The sequence below is a fragment of the Canis lupus genome, chromosome 11 (genome assembly GCF_003254725.2).
Source record: "Canis lupus dingo isolate Sandy chromosome 11, ASM325472v2, whole genome shotgun sequence".
In the NCBI taxonomy this organism is placed as follows: Eukaryota; Metazoa; Chordata; class Mammalia; order Carnivora; family Canidae; genus Canis; species Canis lupus.
The window spans coordinates 8383992-8401552 of NC_064253.1; the positions used below are offsets into that span (position 1 = coordinate 8383992).

Sequence of the window (17561 nt, forward strand, 5' to 3'; positions counted from 1 at the left end):
GAGATGAACTTGATTCTAAACCTGGGCACCTAAGGAACTAATGATAGAATCTTTAAGGTATGAGAATTCTAAGAATTATGAGGGTGATATGATCATTTTTCTTCTCCTCCAGGTAAGAAGAGCTAGGAATGCTACCTATACACTGTGTCTAATGACCCCACTAACCCCAAGACTCCTGCTTCTCTGGGACATGTGATAATGGGCTCTGATTACAGGTGTATTATTTTCTTAGCTCTCTTCTCCCTTTTAGAATTGCCATCTTTTGTTAAGACAAAAAACTTTTTTTCTGTTTCAATTGGTTATAATAAGAGCTCTTATTTGTTCTCACTCAAATTACCCAGTGAGCAAAACCCTCATTTCAACATAATCGATCTCATCTATCTGTGAAGAGGAAAGAAATAGGATTGATCAATATATCCACAGGTAAGACCTACTGATGGCTTTCCCTGTGAGAAAGGCTGACCTTCGCACAAATCCTAGGCTCTGAAACCATTCACTACTTACCCTGATGTAGACATTTTCAGACATATGCAAGGATGCCCCTATCCTTTCAACTTAGATTTTATCTTGCTCTTTGATTCTGAATTCCACTGTAGAGGATACACAGATTAAAAGAAGGAGAAGGAGGAGGAGTTGTCAGGCCTACAGAATAAAAAGTCTTGAGAGTAGATTCAGCAATCTGTGATACACCAGCTCTCCAGATAACTCAAAACAGGTAAAGATCTCAGAACCACTATTTTAGAGTAACAAGTCTCTCAGCTGTCATTGACTACTCGGGACTATCTTAACAGATTATTGATTATTGGTGGACAATAAAACAGATACTTAGCCATATGCATTAATTAGCATATGTTCTGTGGGTTCATGGAAGGGAGTAGGAATACAGTTCCCAGTTGGGTTTCAGGCTAGAAAAAAGAGTGTGATAAGGGCTCCTCAAAGAATATAACCAGAAAGTAGGCCAGCCGCATGAGTCAGACTAAGCCGTAATATTAGGGGACTCCAAAGCTCCTGCTATAAATCTTAAGGTCACTTGGGATGGGTCTATGTGGGGACAGAAGCAGAAAAGGCTGACTCATTGGCCAGATAAAGAGCACCAAGAGTCAACCTGGAGGAAGTGAGCCCTTGCACTGGTAGCATTGAAGTTAGCCACCAAGAACTACGGAGCAACTGAGCAGAATCTTTCATGCAAGAAGCTCTATTTTCCATGGACCTTTAAAAGGAAAAGCAGGATACAAAAAAAGACAGAAGTCCTTGCTACTCAAGTCTCTAGGAGCCGAGCACACTGATTTCTACAGTGTTGTTTCACATAAGATGCCATTCTTATGACTAACAGATGAAGCCAGGGAACCTAAAAGGTATACATTAGTATATACATATCTAATATACATAGAAGCAGGAAAAAATCCAGTGTTTCCCTTCCCCTATTCATTGTCAAAGACCCATACCATCTCCCCTAGGCAGAATGGCTTTGAAAGGCATAAAACACAGATGTCCTCATATTGCTTATCACAGCCTCCTCCAGGATATCACAGCCATAGGGGCTGCCTAGGAAACTTGTCCCATGGAAGAGAACCTCACCCTCTGCCAATCCACCATACCACCTGACCTACAGGATCACTGTCCTGTCTCCCAATACCTTCTATTTAGATCAACCTATAAGTTATTCATCTTTGGTCTGCTTTTTACCCCCATGCTGTATGTGTATAGGCTCTAATATGTCCTCAATGTCTCCTTCCTCAAACACCTAAACCCTCAAATGTATCTTATGCGGTTCATGGTCAGTTATCCGCAGACCCCCTTTATCTTTGGCATTTTCTTTCTCTGAGAGCAGGTTGGCTAAGCCTCAAAGAGATTGTTTCCCCTAGGCTTTCTCAAGTGCTGGCTGTTTTTCTTCCTGTAGCTCATGAACCCCTGAGTTAAAGATGTCTTATCCTAACCTGCCTACCACTGCCAAGATGCCACCTGTCTTCCCTCTCTCCTTGCTCCTCTGAAGCCCACGACATACAACTGTACCACCAGCCACTTGATTATGTCATCTATTGACCCTGCAGTCACTTCCCTTTATTCAGGAAGGACCACATATGAATCTATGTGTTTCTCTCTAACATACTCTTTCTACATTCTCAGTGATCTCAGTATCCACATGGCCACATTTCCTATATCCTGGCCTCTCAGTCCTTGAACTTCCTTCTCTCCAAAAACCCCTTACACATTTTATCTACTTGTTTCAGACCTTGCCATCATAGCACCTCTAAATCCTAATTTAAAGTACCTACTCTCAAAAAAATAAAGAAAAAAAAAAATAAAGTACCTACTCTCTCTGTTACTTCCAGCACTCCAGACGATTTGTTAATATGCCTGATATCAAGCATTTCTCTTCCCTGCAAGGACTTCCAGTCCACTGATAGTGTTCATTACTCTTCCATGTTCTTACTTCCCTCCTATCCAGCTTAGAGTCCACGGTGTAGAACTTTCAAAACTTCTTTGAAAATGCTATACCTCCTTTGCCCCCTCTTCTGACATTGTATGTATCTAGCAAAATCTTACAAAATCCCAGCTCTCTACATACAATATGACTATTTCCACAAAGCTAAATATTTCAGGAGAGTATCACCCATAGCAAGTCATCCTTAAAAAGATGTCCACAATTCTTGAATGGGTCCTCACTATTAACCAGCAATCCTGCCACACCTACCAAGAAAATCTGCCTTCCTACTATCTGAGTTAACCATTTCATATCTTCTCCTCCCTTCCACAAATTTCTTATTCTTCAGAGAAACAATAAAATAAATCCACTGGAAAGTTTGTTCCTATACTCACCTGATTTTCCTCCTATTATATAATGAGAACAGTAGCCTTGATCCCATCTAAGATGCCCCTGAGCCTATCAAAAGTCAACTACACTTGGATTCCATCTTCCCCCCATCTTACTCAAGAATTTTAATCCACCTCCTGCCTTTAAAAAAGGGGGTATTTTATTGCTCTTTTCCATATTATTTCCATCATAACTTTGCTGTATTGTTTCCTAACTCAACAAATAGTCCCTTGACAGACATCTCTCCATAGCTTTGGCCTATTTCTCTCCTCCCTCCTTAGAAAAGCTTTCTACAGCTCTCATCTTTCTGTTCTGATCAAGTTCTTGTCCTCCACTTCATTAAAAAGGATTTCTATCAAAGCAACCAGGAAGCTCTATCCTAACAAACCCCCTTTTCTGCTCTCATTTTAGTAGATCTCTGAGAAGCCTCTGCCAAAAGGGAATGCCTCCTAGGTGTGAGGACACTTCAGTATCCAGTTGTGGGCCCTCCTCTTCACTGTCAACTCTCCCACTAGGTGATCATATCTCAGAATGTCTCCTGCTATACCTTTGGATTGTATGTATAGGCGCAATGAGTCAGTACTGGGAGAACACCAGGGAAATACTGTGATGTATTTTTTTTAAGATTTTATTTATTTATTCATGAGACACACAGAGAGAGAGAGAGAGGCAGAGACAAGCAGAGGGAGAAGCAGCTCCTCACAGGAAGTCCTATGTGGGACTCGATCCCTGGACCCAGGATCATGCCCTGAGCCAAAGGCAGACACTTAACTGCTAAGCCACCCAGGCATCCCTACTGTGATGTGTTAACTTATAAACTTAGAGTAAATACTTCCTTCTCTTCAGTCATGTTATTCCAAGATATTATCTGAGTCCTATAATAGGTTGAATATCACGTGGCCCACAAAAGCTTTCCTAGGACATCCAGCCAAGATATCTCTAGTCTTCCCCATATTTTTATTTATTTCAGAATCCTAATGAATGGGCCATAATGACTCAAAAAGGCAGAAAGTATTATCAGTCTCTAGATTCAGTCCTCATATCTTTCAATTAGGGACCTTCTTTATACGAAGTTCTGAGAAGGATTAAACAAAGAAAGCTCAAATAAAAAATTTTGCATATCAGGCACTCAAATAAATGCTGATTCCTTTGACTCTTACAAATGTGAATTTCAAAGAGAAAAATATCTCTGGCCAACGTGATCAGGAAAAGCTAGCATTAAGATGGATTTTGAAAACTGGATAGAATTTCAAAAAGAAGTCATAAATGCATGAAAGAGAAGAATAAAAGAAATATGGAGAGACATGTGTATGAGATTGGCTGGGGCACAGAGTTGGAGATCAGTCTAATTTGGAAAGGATATATAAAATCCCAGGTTTCTCTCATTCATCCTCATAGGACCCTAGAGTTCCAAAGCTGCACTCCAGATCTATAATATCTGCTGACAGAACTCCATGAAACCAATTTACCTCTCTGATCTCAGCCTGTTGCCTGATTCATGCTGACTCTTCTGCTTATCCATTTTGATTTCTAACTCTTGCCTGCTTATTTGGCCTTTCCAGATCACTTTTCCTGTTTAGTGCTCTACCATTCTCTAATCCCAGCCATCACTCAGGTTTGCCCTAACCTATCTACAGTCTAGTCATTCCTTTGCCTCATCCAAAAGTGAATCCCAAGGAGAAAACTATCTCTGGTCCAATAGGACAGAGATTACCAGTAGGGAAGCAACCTCAGTGGCCTCTGGTTTTTTTTTTTTAATTTTTATTTATTTATGATAGTCATACAGAGAGAGAGAGAGAGAGGGAGAGAGGCAGAGACATAGGCAGAGGGAGAAGCAGGCTCCATGCACCGGGAGCCCAATGTAGGATTCGATCCCGGGTCTCCAGGATCGCGCCCTGGGCCAAAGGCAGGCGCTAAACCGCTGTGCCACCCAGGGATCCCAGTGGCCCCTGTTTGAGGGAGAAGTTATCTGATCTACAATAAAAGGACAGAAATTACAGCATGCACGTGTGTAGAAAAAGACTGAGAATTTTAAATTAATCTAATGCATTGGATATAGCTCCAAAAATGACAGTGAGCCCCTGGGAGTAGAAAAAGTGCAACAGAAATAGGGAAATAAAGAAAAGAAACCAGGGAATTAAAATGAGCATAGCTCTGTAACACTTTGCTCATTTCCCAATATTCAGCAAATATGCAATAAATATTTGTTGATTGATTAAACAGATTTGAGCTCTGACTTGATGAAATCTTGCTTACTTGCATTACAGTATATCATAATCTCCAGTCCTGTTTACATTTTTAATTTGAACTCTAAAAATGCTGCTGTCATTTTAGAACACCAAATGAAACAAACAACTATTTGCTACCTGGCTTTGTTCTCATTTCAACTCTTTTGGAAATGTACAAGAACATCCCATTCAATGTAGTGGGAATGTCATTGAATGTAACTGATTTCACCTAGAACAGGGAGACACTCCTGTAAAGCCAGAAATATAAAACTACTAAGTCTAGAAAAATACCCATTTTTCAATATTGAAGGAAGGGATTTCTGAACTGCAGGGCTTCACGTCTCAAAATAAAAGCATTGGTTCTCTCCAGGCTCAATAGCTAACTTTAACCTGGAATCCAGAAACATTAACAACAAAGAATCCTTAGGTTTCACCAGCTGTGGTAAAAGGTAGATTTTATGGTTGCTGACTTCAGATTTTTGTTTGTACAACTTTTTAAACTGTAGTTTGGGTGGTGGACTTTATTTGAAGCACTATTTCGAAACTCAAAAAAAAAATCTTATTAACGATTACATTTTTAAAAGTCACATGGATCCTACTGAAAAGAAAGAAAGGGGGAAGAGGAAGAAGGAAGGAAGAAAAGAAGGGTTTAATTAAACAAGAAAGATATTAAATTGATGTGGCTGTAATGCTGTGGTAGCCTACATAAGCAAACCAAAATCTAAGCCTGTATATAAATGTTTCAAGGTTATGAAATCAAAATGTTAAGGACAACCAATTACAAACAGCCAACTAGGCTTTAAGCTATAGCCACCAGTTAATCTCGTTTCCTTCTTTCTCACTTTCTTTTTTTTTAATTTAATTTTTTAAAAGATTTTATTTATTAATTCATGAGAGACACACAGAGGGAGGCAGAGACACAGGCAGAGAGAGAAGCAGGCTCCATGCAGGGATCCCGATGCGGGACTCGATCCCAGATCCCCAGGATCACACCCCAGGCTGAAGGTAGCGCTAAACCGCTGGGCCACTGGGGCTGCCCTATTTCTCACTTTCTCTATGTAAATGTTTCCTCTGGCTTCTGTCAGGGAAGCTCTCCCTACCACTTCTGGTTTGGGGCTGCTCGATTTCAACCGATTTTTGCTCAAATAAACTCTTAAAATTTTTAACACGCCTCGGTTTATTTTCCTTTCCTGAAAATAGAAAGGAAAGAGGGAGAGGGAAGGAAGAAGGAAGAAGAGCTTGATAAAGCACGGACTATAGATGCATACCTGGGAGATTTGGCAGGTCTGTTTCCAGACCTCAGCAATAAAGCAGGTATCACAAAAAGGAGTCAAATGAATTTTCTGGTTTCCCAGTGCATATAAAAGTTATGTTTATACTATACTATAGTCTATGAAGTATGCAGTAGCATTATGTCTAAAAAACAATATACATACCTTAATTTAAAAATCCTTTATTGCTAAAAAATGTTAAACATCAAATGAGCTTTCAGCGAGTTGTCATGTTTTTGCTGGTGGAGGGTCTTGCCTCCATGTACATGACTACGGACTGATCAGAGTGGTGGTTGCTGAAGGCTGGAGTGACAGTGGCTATGACAATGAAGTTTGCCCAGTCGATTGATTCTTCCTTTTACAAATGATTTCTCTGTAGCATGCAATGCTGTTTGATAGCATTTTACCCACACTAAAGCTTCTTCCAAAATTGGACTCAATCCTCTCAAACTCTGCTACTGTTTTATCAATTAAGTGTAGGTTATGTTCTAAATTCTTTGTTGGGATGCCTGGGTGGCTCAGCAGTTGGGCGCCTGCCTTCGGCTCAGGTTGCGATCTCCGGATCCGGGATTGAGTCCCACATCAGGCTCCTTGAGATGAGCCTGCTTCTCCCTCTGCCTATGTCTCTGCCTCACTCTCTCAGTTTGTATCTCTCATGAATAAATAATTTTAAAAAAATTATTGGAGTTCAATTTGCCAACATATAGCATAACACCCAGTGCTCAAACCGCCAAGTGCCCCCCTCAGTGCCCATCACCCAGTCACCCCAACCCCCCCAAATAAATAAATAAATAAATAAATAAATAAATAAATAAATAAATAAATAAATCTTTGTTGTCATTTCAACAATCTTCATGGCATCTTCCCCAGGAGTAGATTCCATCTCAAGAAATCACTTCCTTTGCTCATCTATTAGAGCAACTTATCATCCATTCAAGTTTTATCATGAGATAAAGTATCATCCTCTACTTCAAACTCTAGTTCTCTTGCTGTCTCCACTATATCTGCAGTGACTTCCTCCACTGAAGTCTAGAATCCTCAAAGTCCATGAGGGTTGAAATCAACTTCTTCCAAACTCCTATGAATAGTGATAGCTTGATCTCTTCCCATGAATTATGGATGTGCTTAATGTTATCTAGATTGTGAATCCTTTCCAGAAGGTTTTCATTTTATTTTGTCCCTATCCTTCAAAGGAATCACTACTTATAGCAGCTATGACCTTATGAAATATATTTCAATAAGACTTCAAAGTAAAAAAAAAAAAAAAAGACTTCAAAGTCAAAATGACTCCTTCATCTCTGGATTACAGAATGGATATTGTGTTAGCCAGCCTGAAGATATTAATCTCACTGTGCATCTTCATCAGAGCTGTTGGATGACCAGGTGCATTGTCAATGAGCAATAACATTTTGAAAGAGATCTTTTTTTTTTCTGAGCAGTAGGCCTCAATAGTGGGCTTAAAATATTCAGTAAGCTATGTTGTAAACATATGTGATGTTATACAGACTTTGCTGTTCCATTTACAGAGCACAGAGTAGATTTTGTGTAATTTTTAAGGACCCTAGGATTTTCATAATGGTAAATGAGTACTGGCTTCAGCTTACATCACCAGCTGCATTAGCCCCTAACAGAGAGCCAGCCTGTCCTTTAAAGTTTTGAAGCCAGGCATTGGCTTCTCTTCTCTAGCTATGAAAGTCCTATGTGACATCTTCTTCCAATAAAGATAAGGCATTTTCTTCCAATAAAGCTCCTACATCACCATTTACTGCTCTACCTTCTTACTTTCATGTGATGGAGAAGGCTTCTTTCCTAACCTCATGAACCAACCTCTGCTAGCTTCAAACTTCTCTTCTGCAGCTCCTTTGCCTCTCAGCCTTCATAGAATTAAAGAGAGTTGGGGTCTTGTTCTTGATTGGGCTTTGGCTTAAGGGAATGTTATGGTTGGTTTGATCTTGTATGCAGACACTAAGACTTTCTCCATTTCAGCAACAAGGCTGTTTGAACTTTCTTTTCATTTGTGTGTTTACTGAAGTGGCATTTTTAATTTCCTTTGAGAACTTTCTCTTTGCCTATTTGATGCAAGAGGCCTAGCTTTCAGCCTATCTCAATTTCAACGTGCCTAAACTCATTTTTTATAGTTTTTGACTTAAAGCAAGAGATGTGTGACTCTTCCTTTCACTTGAACACTTAGCTATCAATTGGCCTAATTTCAATATTTTTGTGTCTGTGGGAATAGGAGGATCAGAAGAGAGGGAGAGATACAGGTGAACATCTGGACATTGGAGCAATCAGAACACACACAACACTTACCAATTAAGTTCACTGTCTTATATGGGTGAGGTTTATGGCATCCCCAAATAATTATAGTAATGACTTCCAAAATCACTGACTACACATCACCACAAAAAATATAATAATAATGAGAAACATTGAAATACACAATATGACACGAGACACAAAATGAGCAAGCATTGTTGAAAAAGTGGTGCCAAAGACTTGTTTGATGCAGAGTTGCCACACGCATTTAATTTGTAAAAAATGATAATAATTCAATTTAAAAATGCAGTTTTGAAGCACAATATAGCAAAGTGAAATAAAACCAAGTATGCCTATATTTTAAAGTGTTTTCCATCTATGTTTATTTTCCTGATAATTTTAGTCCCTTTCCCCTTTGTCATATATTTCTAAAAATTCCAACAACCTCCTCCAAAACAGGGGACCCTGCATCTCAGGTTGTAATTTAGTTAAGGTACTTAGTCTCACCTACCATCTCTCCTAGACAGCGAGCTCCAGAAAGTTAGCATGTGCCTGATGCATGGTAGGCACTCTAGAAACTAAAAACTTCATGGAGGAAGAGATGAAAATAGTTGGATTAAATCAAATGAACTCCAAACGATACTTTATACATACTCTGGGTTTCCCAAACTCCAGTTATCGGAATTCTACCATAGTATTTTTCTTCATATTGCTCACTGGTTGTACTAAATAAGATTTCTTTGAAAGAAAGTTTCATATGACTACAGAAAATGGAAAGCCAGTATCAGTTGATGGATGTAGACAACAACTATGAAAACAAATACAATCAATGTTCAATTTCTTTACTTGGTAGATGGTTGCATGAGAATTTGCTTTGAAAATATTTTTTGTAACAATTTTATAGGGATATAATTCACACACCATGCAATTAACTCTTTTAAAATATACAAACCAATGGATTTTAGTATATGCAAAGACTTTTCTACCCCTTATGCACATAAAAGCCTTTTCAGTCCATATTGGGATTGGTTTGCTGTTCAAGTCCAACAAATCTTGTACATGGCTCTCTCCTTAAAGAAAAAAATTTAGATTGCATTAGTGTCTGTAAATCAGATATTCCATAGTGTGGCTGTGCATCTGAATCAATTAAACCAGGTTTCACTGGGTACTGGCAGTACTGGGTAGAATAAAGGAAAGAGTCCTGCATTTTCTGCCCTCACAGTTTTTAGGTTCACACTATATGCATTTCCCTTTCCTCATGCAGAATCGTGAGTGACAGTTCTACATCATAAAAGTTTTCTGAACATCAGTTCCCAGTGGGACCGTGATTAGAGTATTTCTTTTCCTTTGGTGAGTAAAATCCAGTCTTGCTTAGTTCAAGTATATGCATCAAACACTAAGCTGTTAGAGTCTACCTGTCAAGGATCACAAGTTCTCTGATTAAAAAATAAAGCCCATTCATGGAACTAGGGGTTGCCTGCCAGCAGGCTCTTTGCCACAGCTATTATGAAAACTGGCAAAGAAGTGGGCAGAAAAATCATTGTTCACCTTAACAGATGAGTCTTCCCTCACAAAATAGATGAATTTAGAATACCTTCTTAGTCAGACTCATAAAGAAAAAGGTACAGGGGATTTTATGAAAATGCTGACCTCCTAAGAATTAGTTTTTAAATTGAATTTTCTCCTCTTCAGATATTTGATAAACCCCTTGCCTCTCCCATTAAAGGTCATGCCAAAAAGTAACATATATGATTATTTACATTGATCATCCACCGGGGCCATGGTTTACTCCTGCCAAGTTTATATCTGAACTTCAACCTAAAATTAAAATGTTCAGTTATTATGAATCAACTTGCAAATTAACATCCTCTAATTAAAAAAAAAAAACATTCCGATCTTAATTTTTATTTAAAATTCCAAATGGATTGTATTTTAATAAGGACCAAAAAATTGAACATGTTGAGTCCTGGGGAAAAGGGGAGAGGATTTTAGTAGCCACACAAGAGGGCTGGCACAAGTCTTGTCTCTGTTATCAAGTGTAATGTAACTTCCAGACATGAAAGCTTTGAGTGCCAAGGTATCCATTTCAAAGATACCCATTTCGAGTCAACATGCTCCTAGCTATAGGATGCAGCTACTAGTAAACCAACTAGACAAAGAACCAGACCACCCTCACACATGAAGTTCCCCTTTTTGAGGCCCCTGGATAACCTACTACATAACTGACCACTTGAGTGACCTCACTTCTTCCTTCTCACTCCCAAATTCTGGCTCCTATGTTTTAAATTTGCTAGTAAAGAGCAAACCCTCAAAACCCTAAACTCTTGACCCTAAGAGAGACAGGGACCCAAGTCCAAGCTCCCTTCCTCTGTCTCTACCCTTGACTTCAATCTCACTGTGTGGTCCTCGGGCATGCTTTGTACCCTGTAGGACCTGTGAGTAATAACCCCTGCTCTCTCAAAGTTCCCTGATGGCTGCTGCTGAAGTGCATCCTGAAATCATTAGACCCACAAGGGCTGGTCCAATGTCAGCTCTGGTCCAGTAAATGTCTGTAGGGCTTGCCACAAGGAACACAGACTCAGGCAAGTGCCTCAGGCATTTCTAGCTGACATTTCTAGCTCATCAATAGGCTGAGATAGACATAGCAAGCATCAAGCCACTTTCCAACTTCTCCAAAATAGAACTTATTCCTCTGAAATGAGAAAAAGATGATTGCTTATCAGCACTGTAGCCTGGGAAAGGCAATGGAATTGACATCACAGTTGATTTCTATTAAGCGAATTAATGAGTTTTGATAATACACACTATATAGAGGTATGTTTGTTTGTCTAGAAGTTACTACATAGAGATTTACAATTGCGGGGTCACCTTTGACATTTGAGCAACATAAGTTAACTGGAGGTGCGATAGATAATTGAAATATACCTCTGGGATGCAAAAACAATATAAACACGAATTTAATGTGATAAATACATGTAAGTGTACATAAGAGATACAACTTGTCTAATAAAATGTGTTTCAGGAGCCAGTGCTAGTTCTATACTTTAAAGTACAATGGGACACTATAGACATAACTTCAGAAAAAAACATTGTGGGGTTTTCATGATCATCTCACGTTCATTTTTTAAGAAGCATCATGCCAGTCATTCATGGGCATGTTTGGGTTCCTGAATGTCTCCTTTATCCTATTTACCATCCACATAACCTGGGCCTCAAATTTAGCATAATTTGTAGTTCAGTTTTAACTTTATATTTCCAACATTTTTACATCTTAGTATTGCTTTCTGTTTTCTGAAATGAATTTAAAATCTATGCATACAAATCAAACATCAGCCAAAATTCTCCATACTTCAGGGCTATCTTAATTCTCCTTTTCAAAAAATAGTTTAAATGTGCCACACAACAGTAATGCCAACTAACATCACAATCTGGCACTCTGCAGCTGTATTAGTAGCTTTGGTCATTGACCATGTGTTTGCATTCTTTACAATACTGTCTTTTCACATGTATGTTTGCTGATGACTTAGACACCAAAACCAAATGATTAGCAAACCAAATCTTCAAAGACACTGGAGAAAAGAACATATTACCTGGCACATTTTCAGAATATGAGCCCCACAATTAACTTCAAAGACCCCAAATTCTGAGGGTGACTATAACTCAGATTTCATTTTCAAGTGACTGTAACATGGGGATGATATTATTATCAGTTGCCTATTTGGATAACTTTTCCAAGTATGAGAGCTTTTAATTTTCTAGCCAACACAATCTGATGTTTTCCTCTCACAAGAACAATAGCCATAAATTACATCCTCAATTTCTATTCCTTGATCCTGTCATGGCCTCCAATCTCTTATGAGATTTAATAAAACTCATCCTTCCTCATCCTTCTGACATGCCCAGTCTTTGCTAAATACCTAAAGGTGGGTATTCGAGCCACTGTGGTTCAACATCCACAGCAATCTTTTAGGTCAGGAAGCCAATCAGGGTTCCTTGGGAATTTTGCTTGCTGGCTGGAGCAGCCCTCTGTCTTCAATATGTCAATGTAGAGAGGAGCCCTTCAGCAATTTCAATGTATTTATACAAGAATATCCTTTCAAAAGAAAATTATTGGCCCAGGATCAAAGCAAAGTCATAACTAAAGACTCCTAATCTTGAAGTTTCACAAGTCATCCTAAGAAATCAAAAGACTACCACAAGATAGAGGTATTCATGAGAGAACACAGAATATTACAAAGTGTTAGAGCGAGGGGTGAGGGAAGGGAAACAGCAAGGGCAAACAGTTAAAGGACGCAAAATCAAAATGCACAGAGAGGGCCAGAAAGAAGCACTTAGAACCTCTAGGTTACTCCATGTGGGCCAACTACACAATTCTGGAGATTCAACTGCCTTGGCTGGCCAGGCTAGATTTTTGAACACTCAGTTGCCAATCTCCAAGGACAATTGTTCAGCTTTCGGTTCAGAGGAAATGCACCTCTATCTAACTTCACCCCAGCTTCTCTCTGCCAGTTTGAAAATACTAGGCAGGCAGCTTTTGTCTCCTGAAGAATGAAGACAGTATAAAGTACCTGCTATAATGGAAAGCAGTTTGAAATGTAAGGTTGTCCAACTGACAAAAGCACTTTTGCAAAAGGCATTTTTCAAGACTGGCACTGGAATTGGGTCGTGAATTTCTATTTCCAGTCTCAGCAGTTCCACCCAAGAGAAAGTACTTCTATACCAGTGGACTGTATGACTATGACCTTCACACCAGATACTGTAGCAAAGCCTAAGAAGATTAATTTAGCCAAAACAATCTGTGATATTATAAAAATCTTGCAGATTGAAATAGTAGTGCTTATTACCAGTTAATTATATATATTAGCCATTTGAATAGATATACCCTACTCTTCACTAGCTCCTTCCATCTTTTGTATAGTTAGGTCGGCCCTGATGGGCACTAGTCACTCAGAAGGCATGTCCTTCTCTAACGGCCATCTGCTCATTTCATAGTTCTTGCCATTGCTCAGGGTGGCAGCCACCCAGGGAGACAAGATAGCATAACTAGAGGAGCAAATTAGGCTCTCAGGAATACAGCCAGGTAGTTTCCAACTCTTCATGAGGCTGACTGTAATTGTAGGCAGGGTTGTAATAGGAAGAAGTCGGAGGACAATGTGAAGCAAGCTGGAGAGAAAGAACCAAAAGCCTGACTTGTGGCCATAAAAACCATGGCCCTCTGACAACCTGGAAATCAAGGAAGCTTCTGCTCCAAGAAATCTGTTAAGGCATCAGAGAAGCCCTTGAAGAGGCCAATACCAAAGTGCAGGTTATACTGGCCAAAGACTGCAATTTGAGGCAAAAGGCAATGACATCAGGAAAGTAGTGTCCATGGGAAGACCAGCTGAAAACCAGAGCTGGACAGGGTCTGCAGTCTGTACAGTGGGAAGGTTTTCCAACTTAGCCATGGAGGAATGTCCAGGTCCTCTGGACTCAGGCCTTAATATAGAAGAGGCCCAAGGTGTGAAATATTAAGAAAGAGGTGCCAACCAAGAATGCCAAGAGGTGAGGGCACATATGCAACAGACTAGCAACAAGGAACAGGATCAAGGGTCATGGGGTGCCAGCCAGAGGTATTAGATAGAAGAGGAATTTAGCTCCTAGCCATGGGACCACAGGTTCATGTCAAAGATTGGAATGAAGATTCTAGCTCTAGTTCTACCCCCACATACTCCATACCCTCACTCTTTCCTGCTCGTTTATCCTCCAGTCTCTTTTCCCAACCTCATTTTGGCATAGGAGCTGCTTCCCCATTTTCCTAACCCTCATCCCTTCCTCCTTTTCTCTCCTTTCCTTCACTCTTCATTGCTATAATTTCACAGGTGATGACTTGTGACACATAAATCTAATAGGAAGAGCAGGAGAGAAATATAAGTAACAAATTAAAAATATTGAAATGAGCACAATTCTTCAAAAGACCACAGATCTAAAACATACTGCTAAGGCTAAATACATGGTATTTCATCAGCTCACAGTTCAGGGCACACACCTTTATTTACTTCACCAGCCATGGCTCTGACAATCACACCTATGAAAGTTCCAACACAGCAGCTCTTCTGCAGCTTAGAAAATAAGTAGACTTCACACTTCTTAGAAGCCATCTTCCCATGGCTCCAACGCATGTCAAATGTGAATGCCAAATAAAGCAATTTTTCTTGCATCATTTCTTCTACTGATTTTGATGCTTTGAAGTCTGATCCTTTGGTTTAATAATGCAATGGACTGAATGTTTATGTCCCCCCAAAATTCATATGCTAAAACCCTAACCCCCAATGTGATATGAGGAGATGGGGGTTTTGAGGAGCAATTGTAAAGGTGGAGCCCTCAGCAATGGGATTAATGCCCTCATAAAAGAGATCCCAGAGAGCTCCCTTGCTCTTTCTGGATGTGAGGGCAGAATGGGAAGATAGCCATCTATGGTGCAGGAATAGGCTCACCAGACAAAGAATCTGGCCAATGCTGTGATCTTGAATTTCCAGCCTCCAGAACTTTAAGAAATAAATGTCTCTTGTTTGTCTAAATCGCCCAGTCTATGGTATTTTTGTCACAGCAGCCCAAATGGAAGAAGTTAGTCACCTGTATTTTCTTCTGTGTGTTTTATATGCTCATATTTTGCACAAAACTCTTTAACCTTCCTGGGATTCATTTTGATATATGAGGTGGAAGAGAAGAATGCTAATTTTAACTGATTTTCCTAGTACTGTTTGTGAATTAATCTATTGCTTTCCCATTGGTTGTAATATTCCATTATCATCTGTGCAGTTTCATTGGGGTTAGACTAATATCCTGCTAAAGGATAACATAAAATAATTCCCTTACTCTGTAGTTACTGAAGAAAATGAAAATTTTAAAGCAGCAGCTCGTGGTTTCACTGATCTATTCTATTGGCTTTTTTTGTTAGTTTCTAGATCATTTATTTCTGCTTCAGTCTATTATTCCCTTCCCTCTGGTTCTGGGTTTTAGTTGTTATTTTTCTAGCTCCTTTAGGTATAAGCTTAGGTTGTTTATTAGGTTTTACTTGTTTCTTGAGGTAAGCCTGTATTTGCTATAAACTTCCCTCTTAGAACTGCCTGTTTTTGTTTCCCTGTACTTTCTGGTTTCTTCTTTGATTTCCTGGTTGACTCATTCACTGTTTAGAAGCATGTTATTTAACATCCATGTGTGCTTTCCCGATTTTTTTCTTGTTATTGATTTCTAGTTTCATAGCATAGTTAGAAAAGAAGCATGGTATGATTTCGATCTTTTTTAATTTTCTGAGGCTTGTTTTATGGCCTAATATGTGATCTATTCTGAAGAATGTTCCATGTATACTTGAAAAGAATGTGTATTCTGCTATTTTAGGATGCAATGTTCTGAATATATCTGTTAAATCCATCTGATCCAGTGTGTCATTCAAAGCCACTGTTTCCTTGTTGATTTTCTGTTTGGATGAGCTGCCCATTGATGTAAGTGGAGTGTTAGAGTCCCCTACTATTATTGTATTATTATCAATAAGTTCCTTTATGTGTGTTATAAACTGCTTTAGGTATTTGAGTGCTTTCATGTTAGGTGCATAAGTATAACTGTTACATCTTCTCGTTTGGTTGTCTTTATTAATATATAGTGCTCTTATTTGTCTCTTTTTACAGACTTTGTTTTAAAGTCTAAATTGTCCGATGTAAGTATTGCAATTCTGGCTTTCTTTTGACATCCATTTGCAGATAAACATTTCTCTATCCCCTCACTTTCAGTTTGCCGTGTCTTTAGGTCTGAAATGAGTCTCTTGTAGACAGCATATAGATGGATCTTGTTTTCTTATTCATTCTGTTACCTTATGTCTTTTGATTGGAGCATTTAGTCCATTTACACTCAGAGTAATTATTGATATATATTTATTGCCATTTCATTACTTGTTTTGTAATCCTTTCTTATCTTTCTCTCTTTCATGGTTTGTATGCTTTCTTTACTAATATACTTGGCTTCCTCGCTCTTTATTTTTTTCATTCTTATTACTGGTTTTTAAGTAGTGGTTACCATTCAGTTTACATATAACATTTTCTGCTTATAGCAGTCTATATTCAGCTGATGGTCACTTAATTTAGAACTCATTCTTTATTTCTCTCCCCTTTATGTTTCAGTTATTTGGTGTCATATTTTACCTCTTTTTATTACACCTCTATGTTTATAGTAGCATCATTTACAATAGCAAAATTATAGAAGCAGCCCAAATGTCCACTGACTGATGAATGGATAAGACAGAAGTGGTACACACACACACACACACACACACACACACACACACACAGAGGAATATTATTCAGCCATGAAAAAGAATGGAATCTTGCCATCTGCAATGACATAGATGGAGAAAAGGATATAATGCTAAGTAAAATAAGTCAGAGAAAGATTACTATATGATTTCAAATACCATATGATTTCACTCATCTGTTGTATTTAGGAAACAAGACTAAAAAGAAGGAAGTGGGGGAGAAAGGCAAACCAGGAAAGACTCTTAACTCTAGAGAACAAACTGATGGTTACCAGAGGGGAAGTGGGCAGGGGGAATGGGTGATATAGGTGATGGGGATTAAAGAGAGCACTTGTCATGATGATACTAGGTATTGTATGGAAGTGTTGAATCGCTGCATTGTACATCTAAAATTAATATAACACTATGTTAACTGTACTAAAATTAAAATAAAATAATTTTTAAAAGAAAATGAGAATTTCAGGGAGTTCATGATGTGTCTCTGCCACCACCATCACAGAATTAGTATTATTTATAGATGTGCTTAGCAAAATGCATAAAGGATAGTATTTCCATGAGAAGCTTGGTTGTTCTCAAATATACTAGAAGCCCTGGGTTGTCACAAATGGAATCCAAACAAATCTAAATACTCTCGTTACTTTCTGGGTTTTATGTCCTATGAAGAACTCAAAGCCAGGTGGCTAAGATGATAGAAAGCAGCTATAGAG

At 38.8% G+C, this 17561-nt stretch overlaps 1 long non-coding RNA gene across 4 annotated transcripts in view; it reads left to right on the top strand.

The window, feature by feature from the left end:
* The first annotated feature begins 116 nt into the window (after window positions 1–116).
* The window catches only part of LOC112659633 (uncharacterized), a 52289-nt gene continuing 34844 nt past the window's right edge, over window positions 117–17561 (top strand). For all 4 annotated transcript variants that reach the window (XR_003136421.3, XR_007413894.1, XR_003136420.3 and 1 more), the window contains exons 1-3: window positions 117–215; window positions 342–423; window positions 9835–9920. This is a non-coding gene — a long non-coding RNA (uncharacterized LOC112659633). The remainder of the gene's footprint in view (window positions 216–341; window positions 424–9834; window positions 9921–17561) is intronic.